We start from the raw sequence: 16,450 nt of genomic DNA on the forward strand, positions 1-16,450 counted from the left end.
TCTGTGCCTGCTGTCCCTCACCTGGTCCCCTCTGGGACCAAAAGCACGGGTTTCCAAGTAAAGGGGCTCAGCCAGGTCAGCGACACTGCGTGTTGTCCTGAACAAGAGCAAACGTGCGTGAGGAAACCGGGAGCCAGCTTCTATGGCATCGCATGTGACCTTCCATGAACAAAAGCAGCTCAAATCTCAAAAACACTTCAACCCAAGGTTACTGAAAAGCTGCTTTCAGAGACGCTTGCAGAATCCAATCATGGTTCCCTTATGGTTGTTCAATGCCAGCCACGTGAGACAAAGAGACTAATAAAAATAAGTCTTTGGGATGAGAAAGAAAACCCATGCATTTCCCACTTTCTTTTTCTCTAAGGACTTTTGCCAAGAGTTTGGGAAAGAGGGAATCAGAGTCAAAGCTTTCAGTAACTGAGCATCTATAGCAAAGCTACAACCATGCAGATGCCTCAAGCATAGGGACAAGCACGACCTCAGCACACATGGCCAATTGTCTGACATGGAGGTCCTCACACCTGCCTCTGAGTAACCTCCCAACATTCACGACACTTCTTCCCCCATGATCACAGTTATAGTTTATTTCACACTTCCTCAAATCCAGCTCCTACTAACTTTTAAATCTGTTGGCTAGCCCTGAAGCAAGTCTTTAGCAAACCATGTGATTTTACTCGAAGATGCTCTCTGTATAAATGTCTTGGGAAACTTAAAATTCACACAACATCTTTGTCACTTTTTTGGAATAAAAACAGTCCTTTTTTCAAGGTCAGCGGTAGATGTTAAAAATCTCTTCCAGGAGGAGAGTGCCATTTTGAATACCATCAAGTAAAATCTTGTAAAATAGAAACTACACTCCTTTACTAATGAGAATCCAGATCTGAGAACCAAGGCATGTGAGACTAATAATATTAATGATAACTTAGGCATATTAACTGAGGCATATTCAACCAATAATAGTATTATTATTAATAATAATATTAATGAAATAAGCATCTTTCCTCTTATTATCTTTCTCTTCTTGCTTCTTTTCCTTCTCCTCCTCCTTCTTCTTCTATTGTTATTGTTATTAGTAATAACCGTTCTCTTTAAATTGAACCTTCAGCCTAAAGTATGGCAAAAATTCATTCTATGAATCTAGAGTGGTTTTTGGAATGGAGAATAAGTGAATGCAAAGGGTTAAAATGGCCTTGATGTGTTTTAAGATGAAGAGAGAGAGAGAGAAAGGCAAGAGCAGAATGAAGAAATGGACTGCAGCCATTTCTGTTTTGGTTTGGTTTGGATTGGTTTTGCTTGTTTTTTTCTGAGCAAAATTGGACACCATTGGAGAATTTTAAGTAGAGTATTAACTGAATGGATTTACAGGGGTTTTGGAAATTTTAGTTCTTACTGTAATATATATATATATGTAATATAATATAATATAATATATAATATATATTGGCTTCTACTGGTGTCTCTCTCTCTCTCTCTCTCTCCAACTTTACTATTTTTGAGTGTGCAGTTCAGTTCCACTAGGAATATTTCCATGGTTGTGAAGTAGATCCACAGAACTTTTTAATCTTGCAAAACTAAAACTCCATACCTAAGAAATAAAAACTTCCCTTTCTCTCTTTCCCCAGCCTCTGGTAATTACCATCTTACTTCCTGTTTTAATGAATTTAACCACTCTAGATAACTCATATAAGTGGATCCATACAGTATTTGCCTTGCCTCGACTAGCTTATTTTACTTTGTATAATGTCCTCAAGGGCCATCTCTGCTATAGCATGTGGCAGGATTTCCCTCCTCTTTAAGGCTAAATAATACTCCATTGTATGTGGAGACCACATTTTGTTTATCCATTCATCCATGACAGGCACCTGAGCTACTCCTACATCTTAGCTACTATGAGTGGTGCTGCTATGGTCATGGGTGTGTAACACATTTATGTTGTAAAGAATGTTGGCTATTATGTGGGTAATGGATTAGAGGGGGGCAAACACAGGTCCTGGGGAGTCCAGGAGGGAAGCTGTCATTAAGGTGGCAGCAATGGGGGCTTGAGCTAGGGTGTGGCAGTGGAAACAGGGCAGTGGAAGACAGAGCGTATCTCAGAGGTGGGGGCTGAATGATGTGTTGACCATTGAATGGAGTGGCCAAAAGATGGAAAAGACACAAGTATAAGACCTATGAAACAATGAGCCTAGGGCCTGGCATAGAGAAATCCTTCATTAAAGAACAGCTGCTCTTATTTCTATTACCTGAGTCCTAATTCCCATTTATTCTTCTTTAGATTGGCACATACAACATGAGAGATGAAGCTAGACTGCATGATAGGCCCATAGGTGTCACAAGACTACAAACCACCTCCATTTGACCCTGATCCATTTTGTTAAAAAGCTGAAATCTCATTTCAGCTATCATCCTCATTTCTCTCGACAATGGAACCCTCTCCTTACGGTCCTCTAACTATGCCCTATTCACACTAGTACCACTTTCCATACGGGCAATCCCTTCCCTGCAGCTCTTTAAATCTGACTCTTCCTCCAGCTCCCTCTCCTCCTCTGCTTTCATACCACTCCCTCCCTTCCATCCTCTGCCCTCTCCTGCATGGCTTGTCCCAGGAGAGCTGTCTCAATTCTCCTGCCTCAGGATATTTGCATGTGCTACATTCCACCTCCTCCTGTTGGTCTGAAAGTACCAACATCAGGACCACTACCTTCCAGACCACCTTTGACTTAACTCTTCATTGCTCCTTCCAATATCAGCTCCATGGTCACTCTCCAATAGAGCACATCCTGTCCTATTCAACTTTAAGTAGGGTCCCTCAGCTATCTACTTTCCTGAAGCCATGTACTTTTTCTTTAGGACACTTATCTTGGATGGTAATTATAGGTTTCTTAGTTGTGGTTTAATTGATGATTTTCCCCCATCTGACTTCCTTTCCTAACCCTATCCCATTGTATGCTCTGAGGTTATAGACTCCCTGTTGGGTTTTACTCAAAATTTAACACTGGCACCAACACTTAGTAGGGTCTTGATATAGCTGAAATAAATGAATAAGTGACTTAGCAGGACTATTCATTTCCAGGAATTATTTTCCTATTGCTTAATTAAAAGATATTTTCAGAAAGGCATTTTTAACTAATCATGAATGTGTATTTTTGGATTCTTTTTATAAAAAGAGCTCAATTGAGTTATGCATGTCAGAGTGAGAATGAGTGTCTACAAGCTTTACGTTTCTGCTATTGACAGTGACATACTGAAAGTGACAACTATATAAAAGTGATTGACAATCAACAGCTTAAAGGAATATTTCAAGTCCAACCACTGAGCAAGAAAGTGCTTAACTAGGGCAGAATCCCCAAGACTGGAAAAGAGAAAAACAATTTGAATGGACTTTGCTTTTTAAATAGAAATGCCAATTTGATGCATTTTATTCTACTTTTGCAGAACAAAGTTTGCAAATTTGCAATAAATGCTCATGCCTAGAGTTTTTAGAAAACTAATATGGCAGCAGGAGAACTCATCCTTATGACCTCTCATGGTTGCCCATCTAACTACCAATCTGAGGTGTCAAGTAAAGCTGAGTGTATCTGAACAGTATAGGCAGATCTCAGACTTAGTTCTCCCTGCCTGTTACACTGAGACCTCCGTGCTTTTAATTGAGTGCCACTTAGTTTCTTATTCAAAAGGAACCAGAGACCATTTCTCCCTCCATCACTAATCCCATAGTCTGTGCATCCATCCGCCAGTGGAAGCATAAATTGATGCCAGCAGAATCCGAAAAGCAAACATTATTAGGTTCCCAGATGATCTCTGAAATAAACGAGTTGATGTTTAAGGACAAGGGAATGTAAAGTCAAAGCTGGATGCACTGGCATCCTTGGTTCAAAGCAAATAGATTCCCAACAGGAGGGCTGTGATGATGCTCTGAATCAGACATACTTGTCAGAACACTGTTGGTGCTGCTCTATCATGCAGGTGTGTGGTACTCCCTGGAGATAGATGGGCCCTTATTGTGGGGGTGCTCCATGTCACCAGAGGCATATGAGTACCTTTTTCTCTAAGCTGACATTCCACTGAAAGAAGAAAGAAATCTTTCATTGCTTAAACTTTAAAAGAGAAGGAGGATGTTTGCGTATAAGCAGACAGAAGGCTGCACTTATAAAGGGAGAGACTACAGTGTTGGGCTCAACTGTCAAGGGTACTTTTAGGGGGAAGGTCTACTTAAGCGAAGTCCCTCTCATAGGGTACAGTTCCCTTCACTGTATGGCTGGCTTCCAAGAGGGATGAGGTAGGTTGCAAATGACAGCTACAAATTTACCCCTTCCCTGCCTGCATATACCTTTTAAAGGTGTGCCTTATGTTTCCTCCATTACTGTCACTTTATCCCTTGACTCTGGGGTTAGCTGTGTGACTTGCTTTGGCTAACTATGTATTAGCATACATAATGCAAGCAGAGGCTGGAAATCACTTGTAAATTAGCGACTGCCTTCACCCTCCACTTGGAACTCTGAGACCCATGTTAGCCTGTTCACTAAATCTGAGCTAGCCTGCTAGAGCGGCCACGTGGAGGAAAATTGAAGCACTGCAGAAAATCACATGAGGAAAGCCATTCTATATAATCCAGCCCAAAGCATGAATAAACCCAGGCAAAACCAGTAGAAAATAAAAATGTCCTGCTGAGCCTAGTCCGCTTTTCTGCCACAGAGAAATATGAGCTCATAACTCATTTTTTGTTTTAAGCCATGAACTGTTGGGACTGTTTCTTACACAGCAAAAGCTAACTGTTACAAGGGCATAAATGTTATGAATCCCTGGGCTTTTGCCATCTTTTTTATCAAATTAAATCTAGAGAAAGGGAAGGGAGATGAAGAAAGACTGTTCATAAATAACTATAAATATGTGTGCTTAATATTCATTTTTTTATTTTTTAAGTTTATTGAAGTATAGTTGATTTACAGTGTTGTGATAATTTCTGCTGTACAATAGAGTGATTCAGTTATACACATACACACATCCATTCTTTTTCAGATTCTTTTCCCACATAGATGATCATATAATATTGGGTAGAGTTCTCTGTGCTCTACAGCATATCCCCACTGGACAATATGCATTTTTAACAAGTATTTTATTGGAAAAGTAAAGCAGGCACATGGCAAAAAGTCAATGAGTGGAATATGGCATGTTATGAATTGTTAGTCTCCTCCAACCCTGAAGCCTCAGCCCACTTCTCCTGAACAATCAGTATTATCAGTTCCTTATCTGCCTTTCCAGAATATACCCAGGCATCCATAAGTATAAGTCCACATACACAAATGTGATCATACTGCTTACACTGCTCTGTACCTTCCTTTTGCTCCACTCATGAACATCTAAGTCTACATTAATAGCTAAGCTGGATCAATATTTATCATCTTTCCATAGTACCACCTTGAAATCTACCTCATCCTTTAAGTGGCTATATAATATTTCTGTGTACAAGCTGCAGCATGGGATTATTATAACATACACATAACCCCAGTTAGCATTTGGATTGAACCTAGAACCACCAAGGACAGCACAGATTACCAAGAAAGAAGAGAGCCTGGTCCATGACTAACAAGGAAGCTGATATACATGGTCCATCCAGGCACACTTGCTACCATAGAAAAGGTAAGTGGGGTCAGGTAATAATGGCAAAATTTCAAAGAGATGAATTTTTTTCTCATGAAATGGAAATTGCCAAACACACAGGTTGCTAGCACAATTCATCCACCATTAGTGCACCTGCTCTTTCTCCTCGTGCTCTCTCATAATAATATTTATTAAGCATCTCCTACATGTTAGGTACCTTGCTACACTATTAAATGCACAATCACCTGGGTTCTTTAAAGCAGTCTACCAAGATGGGTTCTATTGCCATCCCATTTTACAGGTGAGAAAATTGAGACTGTAAGCTTAGGAAGATTAAGCAATTTGTTCGAGGTCCTTAGTGGTGGAGTTAAGACCTGAGCTTCTAATTATACCACTGCTTCAGGAGCCTCTTAGACTGCCCCTAGAACTTTATAAGGCTGAGATTGCAGGCCTTGAAGGAGGCATGGCGGGTGGGACAAGGATTTTGATGTCAACTTTCTCTGGAATCCCAAAAATTACAGTTGATTTGGGTCCCCAGAGGTGGATCTGCACAACTTCCCACAGGTTAGAAACACCTAATGGAACCACATGATCTTTCTGTATCCTCTCAATGCCTGCGATCAACACCTGAAGAACAAGTGAGGACATGTTTAATCTCTAAATAGGCAATATTCTGTTAAGGAAGGAATAACCCAACTTATTTCCAGGAAACTAGGGAACCGGGGTTTCACGTCTCTGAGGCACCAAGTGTTCCTCAAAGTCAAGGACTCGGCTAGAACATAAACTTGACCACAGCAGGAAAGTCGTCTATCTTAGTCACCATCTCTTTGGCACCTACCAGAATCGTCATCACATATTGAGCAAATTGAGTGAGCAAATCTAGAATGGAAAGCAAGTCCTAAGAAGAAGAGTGTGAGAATCAAGATGTATTTGTAGTGTCAATAAAGAGCCTCAAGGAAGAACCACTCAATTTTAGCAGCTTAGAAAAGAGTATGAAAAGGGGTTCTGGGCACCCAGCCGGGTAACCAGTAAATGTCTATGAAATGAATGTATATTCATCTAAGAATAAGATCAGAGGCTCTGATAAACAGGGCTCTTGTCTGTAAGAACTTTTAACTGGAAAGACTCAAAAAGACATCAGAATAGCCTGTTGACTTTGTCAAGCTGGAGGGCACAGGCTCAGACTGAAAACCAGAGAGCAAGAGCAATGTGGTCAGGGTTGGCATTGCCCCCACCTCTCCACCACACTGGGCAGCTCTAGGAGAAAGGGGCTCCATCAGGATGGGCAGGAAAAGAAGAGAGGGATGCCATGGGAGCAGCTCCCCCAACCCCACACTGACCGAGGGCAGCAGGAGGTCCCTGGGTGACAGAAACCTTTCCCAGGGGCTGAGATCAAAGAGCTTGATCTTACTGGACAACAGCAACTTTAACAGCATCATGGTGATTTGGAGCTCCCTGGTGGCTCAATGAGCTAAGGATCCAGCATTGTCACTGCTGTGGCTTTGTTTACTGCTGTGGCGCAAGTTGGATCCCTGGCCTGGGAACTTCTACATGCCACAGGTATGGCCAAAAAAAAAAAACAACAACAAAAAAAACAAAAAAACAAAAAAACAAAAAAAAAAAAAAACACCAAACCAATCCATGCTGATTTCTTTGCTGCACGGGTATCAAAATTGATTTCATAGTCACTGAAAGGAAGGAGAATGGTATCTTCACATCCGGCCAAGGGATCAAATGTTGACGTCTGTCTTGACATCTTCCAAGACCCTTCTAGTCCTGTGTTCACTGTTTCCTCCCTGTCCTCCCACAGCTTCCACAGTTTCATTCCCTATGCTGCCATCGCCCTTAACCTTGGTTCTTTTTCACAGTTAGGCCCCTAGAGGGAATGAACTCTACTGATTTCACAAGCACATGGAACCCACGTGGTGGGTACCTACCTTTATATATAGCTTGCTTTTTAGGGCCACACCCATGGCATATGGAAGTTCCCAGGCTAGGGGTCAACTTTGTCTACACCACAGCCATAGGAATGCAGGATCTGAGCCATGCCGTGACCTACCCCACAGCTCACAGCAACACCACATCCTTAACCCACTGATCGAGGCCCGCATCCTCATGGATACTAGTTGGGTTCATAACCTGCTGAGCCACGATGGGAACGCCTTAACTGTATTTCTGATGAAGCTGACGTGGGCAGAATCCTCCCCCATTGCTAAGTAGTGGCTATTAGATATGCAATCTGGATTCTCTCGGGATGCTATTGATGACTTGACAATATCATGTAAACATTCATTAAATACCCTCAAGTTGAAAGGATCTGAGTGTGTGTGTGTGTACGCGCGCATGGCAGGTGTGTGCGTATGCGTGGGGGGGGGGGGAGTAGAGTGTGTATGCCCTGATCGATGGCATGCTGAAATCAGAGGGTCATCTTCTTACAAGAAGTTCCTCGGTATTCTGCCAATTTGGAGAAGGATGGAAGATCCTGTCCTTATAGTCTCAGCATGACAATGAGGGATTTAAGAAGAGTTGGCATCACTCAACACGTCCTAGAAAATGTGCCAAAACTCAGACTTTCAGGAAAGACTCTCTTGCCTTGTTTTAACCAAGGGGAACTGCATCATCCACAGTTCATGCAAGAAGACAGGAAGCCCTGCGCTAATTCAGTGGTGGGGCTTTTCTCTAAGACATCCCGAGAAACGCTGGAAGCCCTCCAAGTGGCAGCAGGTGAACGCCCAGGAAGCCCTTCTCCAGACAGAGCTGAACCAAGTCACTCGCCCTCACCGCATCTTTGTACCTGTCGCCTTTGTAATCTGAGCAGGTGACAACTTCATTCAGCTCTCAGCAACAAGAGGAGGGATCGATTCCCCGAGAATGGCCTAATGACTGGAGACTGGGACACAAACCATAAATGGAGACTTTCTGATTCCAAGTGAAATTATAGTTTGCCCTGTGAGATTGCACAATAAATCAGGGGAAAGACCAGCCAACAGAGGACTCTGGGGTCACTGAAGTGATGTTGACACATTACAATAATGAGAACTTGAAATACCTCATGCCCTATTGATTTTTAAGCTGAATCATTCCCACTGCAGAAGATTACAAGACTCTGTCTTGGAATCATGGCTCACGCGGGAGATGCTGATGAAAAATACACCCAATCCAATCAAAATGAAAAGCTTTACTTGTACTTATTACAAATCTAATACCATTGTCCCTGGGCTGTGTGATAGGCACTTAACCTACAATGGGAAGAAAAACACATTTTTTTCTTTTAATTAAAATTTTTCATACCTTTTTTTTAAAAAAAACACATGGCTGTTTGCTGGGACTACACAGTAAAAAGTCCCCAAAGAAAACAGGCACAATGGCTCGACGAGCACATAAAGGGTAATTTCTTGATGCTTTTCTAATTCCAGGGTAGCTTTCAAGTTCCCTGCACCACCATATCATTTTGAAGAATGGAAAATCATGTCCTAACAACCAAGTTATTTCCTAGTCAATAGGAAAAGATGCATTCCACCCGCATTTAGCATCTACGGTAAACAAAGAAGGCCTTGCCCATCTCGCCTTTCTCCCTGAAACATGCTCCCCCGAACTGAATAAACAGACTTGCTGGAGGCCAACTGGTGACATAAGTTAATTACTAACCTGTCACCTAATCAGAGAATGGTAATAATTTATTTGCACTGTTGCATTAACCATACGTCGCTTTTTGCCAAGGGAATGTTCTGGGGGCGAAGGCTCTAGAACTCTGCTGCTTGCCATACAGACCCTCCACAAGGTTGGGACAATATTTTAGGTGGGTGGCCAGAGATAACGGTGTCACTGCTTTTCCTTTGCCTGTGGTCCTGGCCATAACACAGAAGATAATTACCCGCATTTCTTGGCTTTCGGAGAGGGGGAACTAGCAAGGAGGAATCACATGCTTTTCTCGGTAGATCTCTGAACACATTATTCAGTTATTAGAGACATAATTGTGACTTGGGTTGATTAGGGTGTAATGCATAATATTCTGGCACCATCCAATACAATCATACATTCTTCGAAAAAAAAAAAAAAACATTTATGGAGGTCCTACTCTGGGCCAGGCATTGTGTTAGGGATTAATTATATATTGTTCACCTGTTCTCTGTCTCCAGGAAGTTTAGAACCTATCATTACAATCTAACTGTTGAGATGAACACCTGCAGGCAAAACCTATGGATCGAAAAGGGCCTGTCTGTAGAAGAAACCCTCACGTCAGACCGAAGGGCTTGACTGACATAAATGGACAATATTTAGAAGCTAACTGATCTTTCTTGTCTCAGATTCCCCTGATTGCTTTTCTTCTGTTAACTTGATCTGATGGCATCTCACTCTTTTTGGAAAACATCTCTCTATTCCTGCTTATAAATCTCCTTGAATGCTACTCATTCCTGAATTTTGTCAGCCTTGGGGTAGCCGGCCAGAAAGTGCCATTCTCTGGGTGTTCTCCTGTAGCGCAAAAGGTTAAGGATCCAGCATTGGCACTGCAGGGGCTCTGGTCATTGCTGTGGTGCGGGTTTGATCCCCGGCCTGGGAACTTCCACATGCTGCAAGCTTGGCGGCAACAACAACAACAACAAAAAAGCCATCTTTTGACACAGCTTCTATGGGGACCTGGGTTCTTACCTGGGTTGTGACACTGATTTACATGATTGAAAGCAGGTGTGTGATCTGAGACACCTTCCCACACATGTTGGTAGAAAAGAGCTTGGTAGAAAGAAGGGGGTCCTGGGGGTACACCCCCCAGGATGTTCTGTTGCAGCCCTCTCCAGGGCGGTTCGTCTGTGTTCACACCAAGTTCTTTCTGCAAGCTTCCCTCTGAGGTTCACTGAGAACTTATTTACCGAGTTAACAAGCCCTCGAAGAACTGAAGTTTGTAGAGGCCACACTTACTTTGACTTGCATGTCCCAGCCAATGTCACCATGGGAAGACCTGGTCTGTGAAGCACTAAATAGACTTCTCTCGCTAACATCAGTTATAAAACACAGTTGTTAAGCATCCTGTTTATGGACCTAGCCTGCCTGTGGTCAGATCCAGGGTCTACCCAGGGTGAGCTGTGTGATCCTGAGTAAATTATCATCTCGAAAATGGCTCCCGCGTCTGTAGAATGAAGACAACATGGGCCCCCACCACGGGAGATGCTTAGGAGGCTTAAATAAGCCAATCAACACACAGCGCTTCCCACAGTGCTTATCAGATACGATACTCAGTGCATTAGAGCCATGATGTCTTGCCCCAAGAACACTGGGGCCTGAGCTCGGAGGCATTTGCTTTGATTTTTCTGAGTTCAGGTCAGCGAGGGGCGATGGGGGGTGGAAACAGTTTCAGGAACTGTGTCAATACGGATGTGTTCAAGTGGGCAGCCCAAAGTGACTCTCATCTGACCGTTTCTACATGAGCAAGACCACGCACCGGGGCTATTCAAAGTTTGGCTCTGAGAAACTGCTCTAACTCTTTAGGAAGACAATTCCAGCAACATGCATGCCTCACACACAGTAGGCTCCCAGGATGCGGGTACAAAAGGATAACAGTTAAATGACGCTCCCGAAAAACACCGATGCAATGAAGGTGCAAAAATTAGAGGCACCATTATTTCCTCTCAAAGAGGTCTCTGCCACCACGCACGCTGACAGTCTAGCCTAAGTTTCCAGGACAGAAATAAAAGAGCACATGTCATTGATACATGCCAGTGTATAAATACCAGGGCTGGAGGCCATGCCTTGCACATCCCCCTGGACGTTTTCCGCAAGACACCCCACAGCAGCACATATCATTCTTGTTAACGTTTCATGGAATCTTTCCATAAACACACGCTCCTTCTTGACTTCAACATTTTGTCCTGTCACCGCAACAGATGGCTTTACACTGGAGCATATGAAAATATTAAATACTTTATAAGCCTGGTGGAAATATGAAATGCCTTTGGAGGATGAATAGCTCCATGATTCATGTAAAGCAGCCATGCAAGATTCTGTTAGAAACAAGTACCTTTAAGTTGTGCTGTTGCGCAGACGTAGGACCATCAATTCCACGTCTTCACGAAAGGCAGACGGATGGCCGGGGCTCCGCTTTCCATGAGACAGATCTGGGCCACGCAGGAAGTCAGCACACGCTGCTGCTGAGAGCGTGAAGCAGCACAGTGTGTAACCCGGGGAGGATGGTCAGATCTACCTCTTGGGGATCTAAAAGCCAGAAGCAACCTCCCGCTGCCTGAGATGGTCGAATACGGGAAACTCAAATCAGAGCCATAAGTTCAAGAGCAGTGAAGTCAGCTAGCTGACTCTTCTACACACACAAAGCCACTGCATTTCCTTTCGGAGCTGTACTGAGAGATGGCGACCCCACCCAATGAGTACTGCCATCTCAGCCAGCCCAGAAGGTGATGCCAACAGATCTGGGAATCAGATTCAGATCAACGATAGTGGTTAAAATGAGGGATTCTCAAGCCCGACTGCCTAACTCTAACAGCCACTGGCTGTGCCGACTTGGCAACGGGCTCAAGTGATCTGCATCTGATTCTTCGTCGGTAAGTGGGGTAACAGCAGTATGCACATCCCAAGGCTGTTGTGAGGACCAATGTGGTAGCTGACACGACGGGCTCAGGACACAGACTGGCAAAGGGGGGGTGCTGCACAAATGCTGGCCGGTCTCTATATTTAGAACTCTGTTTCGATAGAAATAAACATTCAGCTGTGGGTACGATTTCACATTTTTCCTTTGGTGTGTGCGTGACGAGCACTGACTTCCAAAAGGTGCAACTTGTTAATATTTTCCATAATGTGTATGAATCAAAGCTAGCCAAAGCCCTCCCCCAGCCATCTATCCCAGAGAAGTGAAACTCAGGCTCGCCCAAAAACCTGCCCACCCATATTCACAGCAGCTTTATTTGTGAGAGCCACAAAGGGCCCAGATGCCCTTCAACAGGTGAGGGGTTAAACAGATAGTGGCATATACCATCTGCTGTGGAATATTACTTAGCAATGAAAAGGAACACGTGATGGATGGATGGATGCAGGAATTGAGATAAAACTCCAGGGAACATTGATGCTGAAATGAGCCAATCCCAAAAGGTTAAACAGTGGGTGGTTCCACTTATAGGATGTGTTTGGAATGACAGATTTTTAGAAATGGAGGACAGATGAGTGGTGGAGAGAGGTTAGGATGGGGGAGGATAGTGGTGAGAGGGGGTCCATGTGGTCATGAAAGGGATTTTTCTGATGGACGTGCTCAGTATCTTATCTATGGTGGTGGATCCCCGAACCCACACGTGTCAGAAATGTGTATACAACTAAACCCACATACAAATGAGTGCAGGTCAATTTGGGGAAATCTAAGATTAGTGGCAACGTCCGTATCTCAAATATGATCTCATACTCTGGTTTTGCAAAATTTTTGCTATTGGCAAGGTCAAGCGTGTTATTTCTCATGACTGCATGTGAATCTACAAAACCAGCTCGACAGAAGTTTCTGTTGAAAACAAAGCCAACAAAGCCTACATGAAGGTGAAGATTCAGAGCCCTCGCTACATTGAGGGGACAGCCCCCTCCTCCCTGTATTTTCCAGGACTAAGGAAAGGCTGCTCATGCAGAGTCCCCGTGCATCTCTCTAGCCATGTTGTAAAACTACTTAATACGTACAAACTTTTTTTGTCTATTTAATGATGCATCGGTCCCACCAAATAGTTCTAGGTTTTGTGTATGCAGTTGGCACCTTTAAAGGAACGGGAGGTTGGCCGTGTGGAGCACAGGTTTCCAAACCTATCTGAACGGCGCCTGCCTTTCTCTGAAGTGTTTTATTATTCTGAGTCAGGCCTGCCGAATCTCCCAAGGTATGAAGTTCAGTTCGAGATAAAAATATTTTATCTGCCCTTACAGCAAATTGAAAGGCTATAGAAAGGGTTTTGTTATTGCAGTGTTTTCATAAATATATAGTAAACATCTTTCACAGCGGGAAATTCAGCACAAAATACAATTTTCATACACAGCCATTCATGTGGCTGGCACGGGAAGATGAAATGACCCAGAGATGAATAAAAAAATAATAGTACACAACTTTTAGCAGCCCACAGTCCCTGACAGGCACGCGCAGCTGGGAGGATAAGGATCGTGATTTTGCAGTCCCTCCAATGAATGACAAGTGTCTGCCCCATCGGGGGAATTTCGTTTTCCTCTGTGGCCAAACCATTACGCTTAACACTTGGCTTTATCATTTTCAGAAACTGCCGACAGCCAACCAGCCCATTTCTAGACCCCAAACCTTAGCCAGGACATCGTTTTAAACCAAGCGATTTTTAGCTTTATCTCTTTTCGAGTCTCTCTTAAGCACATTTTCAAAGCAATTTGGGTGGCCTGGGTCTAAGACAGAGTATCTATGTTGATGCCTAAGCTGACCTACATCAGCTTGGGAGCGAGGGGCTGATCATAGGTTGTTTGCCAAACTGAAGTTCTTTTTTTTTTTTTTCCTAACTGAAGTAATTTTTTATGATCAAAGCAGTGCATGCTTGAGATAAAAAGGAATAAAGGTATCATCTATTTTTAACAGCTTCATTGAGGTACAAGTGATATAAAAAAAAAAAAACCTGCACATTTCACGTGGACAATCTGATGAGTTTGGACATAAACATCCACCCGTGACACCATCACCACAACTAAGATAATAAACACATCCATCACCTCCAAAAGTCCCCTGTGTCCTGTGTGTGTGTGTGTGTGTGAGAGAGAGAGAGAGAGAGAGAGAAAGAACACTCAACATGAGCTCTATCCGTCCTCAACAACATTCTGTTTATTTACTTTTTGGCCACACCCACAGCAGGCAGAAGATCCCAGGCCAGGGATCGAACCACCACCACAGCAGTGACGACACCTGATCCTTAAACCACTGAGCCACCAGGGAACTCCATGCCCTCAGCACATTTTTTCCCCCCGCTGTGCAGCATGGGGATCAAGTTATTCTTACATGTGTACATTTCCCCCCTCCACCCTTTGTTCTGTTGCAATATGAGTATCTAGACATAGTTCTCAATGCTACTCAGCAGGATCTCCTTGTAAATCTATTCTAAGTTGTGTCTGATAACGCCAAGCTCCCGATCCCTCCCACGCCCTCCCTCTCCCATTGGGCAGCCACAAGTCTATTCTTCAAGGCCATGGTTTTCTTTTCTGAGGAGATGTTCATTTGTGCTGGATATTAGATTCCAGTTATAAGTGATATCATATGGTATTTATCTTTGTCTTTCTGACTCATTTCACTCAGTATGAGAGTCTCTAGTTCCATCCATGTTGCTGCAAATGGCATTATGTCATCCTTTTTTATGGCTGAGTAGTATTCCATTGTGTATATATACCACATCTTCCTAATCCAATCATCTGTTGATGGACATTTGGGTTGTTTCCATGTCCTGGCTATTGTGAATAGTCAGCACATTTTTTAAGTGCACCATACCACCTTGCTATCTTTGGGCACTGTGTTGTACAGTGGGTCTCTAGAACTTACTCATCCTGTATAACCTGAAAAGTAAAACTTTCATTTTCCCTCTGCTTCCTTCCCAGCCAAGCTCCACAGTAACCATCCCCTTCTCAGCCCCTTAGTCGTCCATTGCAAGTACATCCTACATAGAAAACATTTGCCCATGTGTGTTTGTTTACTAACAAAGTTTTCCCACCACCTTTCTGAAGCTCAGACTCTTCACTTGCAGCATGGTAGACACCGTTTTAGGTCAACGAGGGTCTACTTCATTCCTTGAATGCTTCTCAGCATGCAGTGCTCCATTGCTAGGGATTTCGTTTGCTCCAAATTTTCTTCCCACTGTCCCCGATGTTGCAGTCAACCAAACTGCATCTTTGCAAACTTGAGCAATTATATATTATAAACCCTAGAGGTAGAAATGCTGGGCCAAAGGATATGCACTTTGCTTCTAAACAGAAATGTCCACACTGTCTTCAACAGAAGAACGTACCATTCCACACTCTCTCCAACAGCATACAAAGTGCCTATCGTATCATGCTGTTTTCCAATATGATATGTGGAACACTGATGTATACAGAACTTTTCGCATATCTATACAAATACACATACACACATATATACATACATGCATATGTATATATGAACATATTTTCATACACTTGGTCTTTATCTTTCTGAAAACTATATAACATACTCTTTGCCAGTTTTCCTTCTGTGTCACTAGTTAGTCAATCTGTATTTCCATCCATCCACCCATCCATCCACCATCCACATATCTATCCATCCATCCATCCACATATCCATCCATCCATCTATCCATCCATCCATCCATCCATCCATCCATCCACATATCCATCCATCCATCCATCCATCCACCCATCCATCCATCCATCCATCCATCCATCCATGCACATATTCTGTCAAGATTATAAGAATGTTAGTCCTAAATAAAGCATCACAGGGACTTCCTAGGGTTAACCAAATCTGATATATGTCAAACTCATCTTTCACCAATGTAAGGATAGAGATCCCTGTGGCTTTGAGTCAAAGAGAGGGCTGAAATAGTCTTTGAAGTCATAACATTTCAAATGCAACTATCAACCCAACTCACTAATGGTTATTAATAATAGAAATATCATATCAAGCCTTGGTCTCCACTCATGAAAAGGTATGCAGTTCAATAATGTATGTTCAGAAGGTAACACAATGTATGGCTCATGCCAATACCCAACAGGATCAGTACAAATGATGACAACATATAATTCGACATAGTCAACAGTTCCCTAATATATTATAAAACCTCGTTTCTTTCTCCATCCACAACAGCAGGTGAGGCCTGTACCCCTTCTGTGTTGATGACCTCAC

At 43.0% G+C, this 16,450-nt stretch overlaps 1 protein-coding gene across 25 annotated transcripts in view; it reads right to left on the minus strand.

The window, feature by feature from the left end:
* Nucleotides 1-16,450, minus strand: part of RBFOX1 (RNA binding fox-1 homolog 1) — a 2,264,635-nt gene that overhangs the window by 1,146,557 nt on the left and 1,101,628 nt on the right. The gene's annotated exons all lie outside the window — the stretch shown is intronic.

This window comes from Sus scrofa, chromosome 3, assembly GCF_054392235.1.
Source record: "Sus scrofa isolate SSC_HxYL_T2T_F1_AM1 chromosome 3, Sscrofa_HxYL_maternal_Yorkshire_Landrace_v2.0, whole genome shotgun sequence".
NCBI lineage: Eukaryota > Metazoa > Chordata > Mammalia > Artiodactyla > Suidae > Sus > Sus scrofa.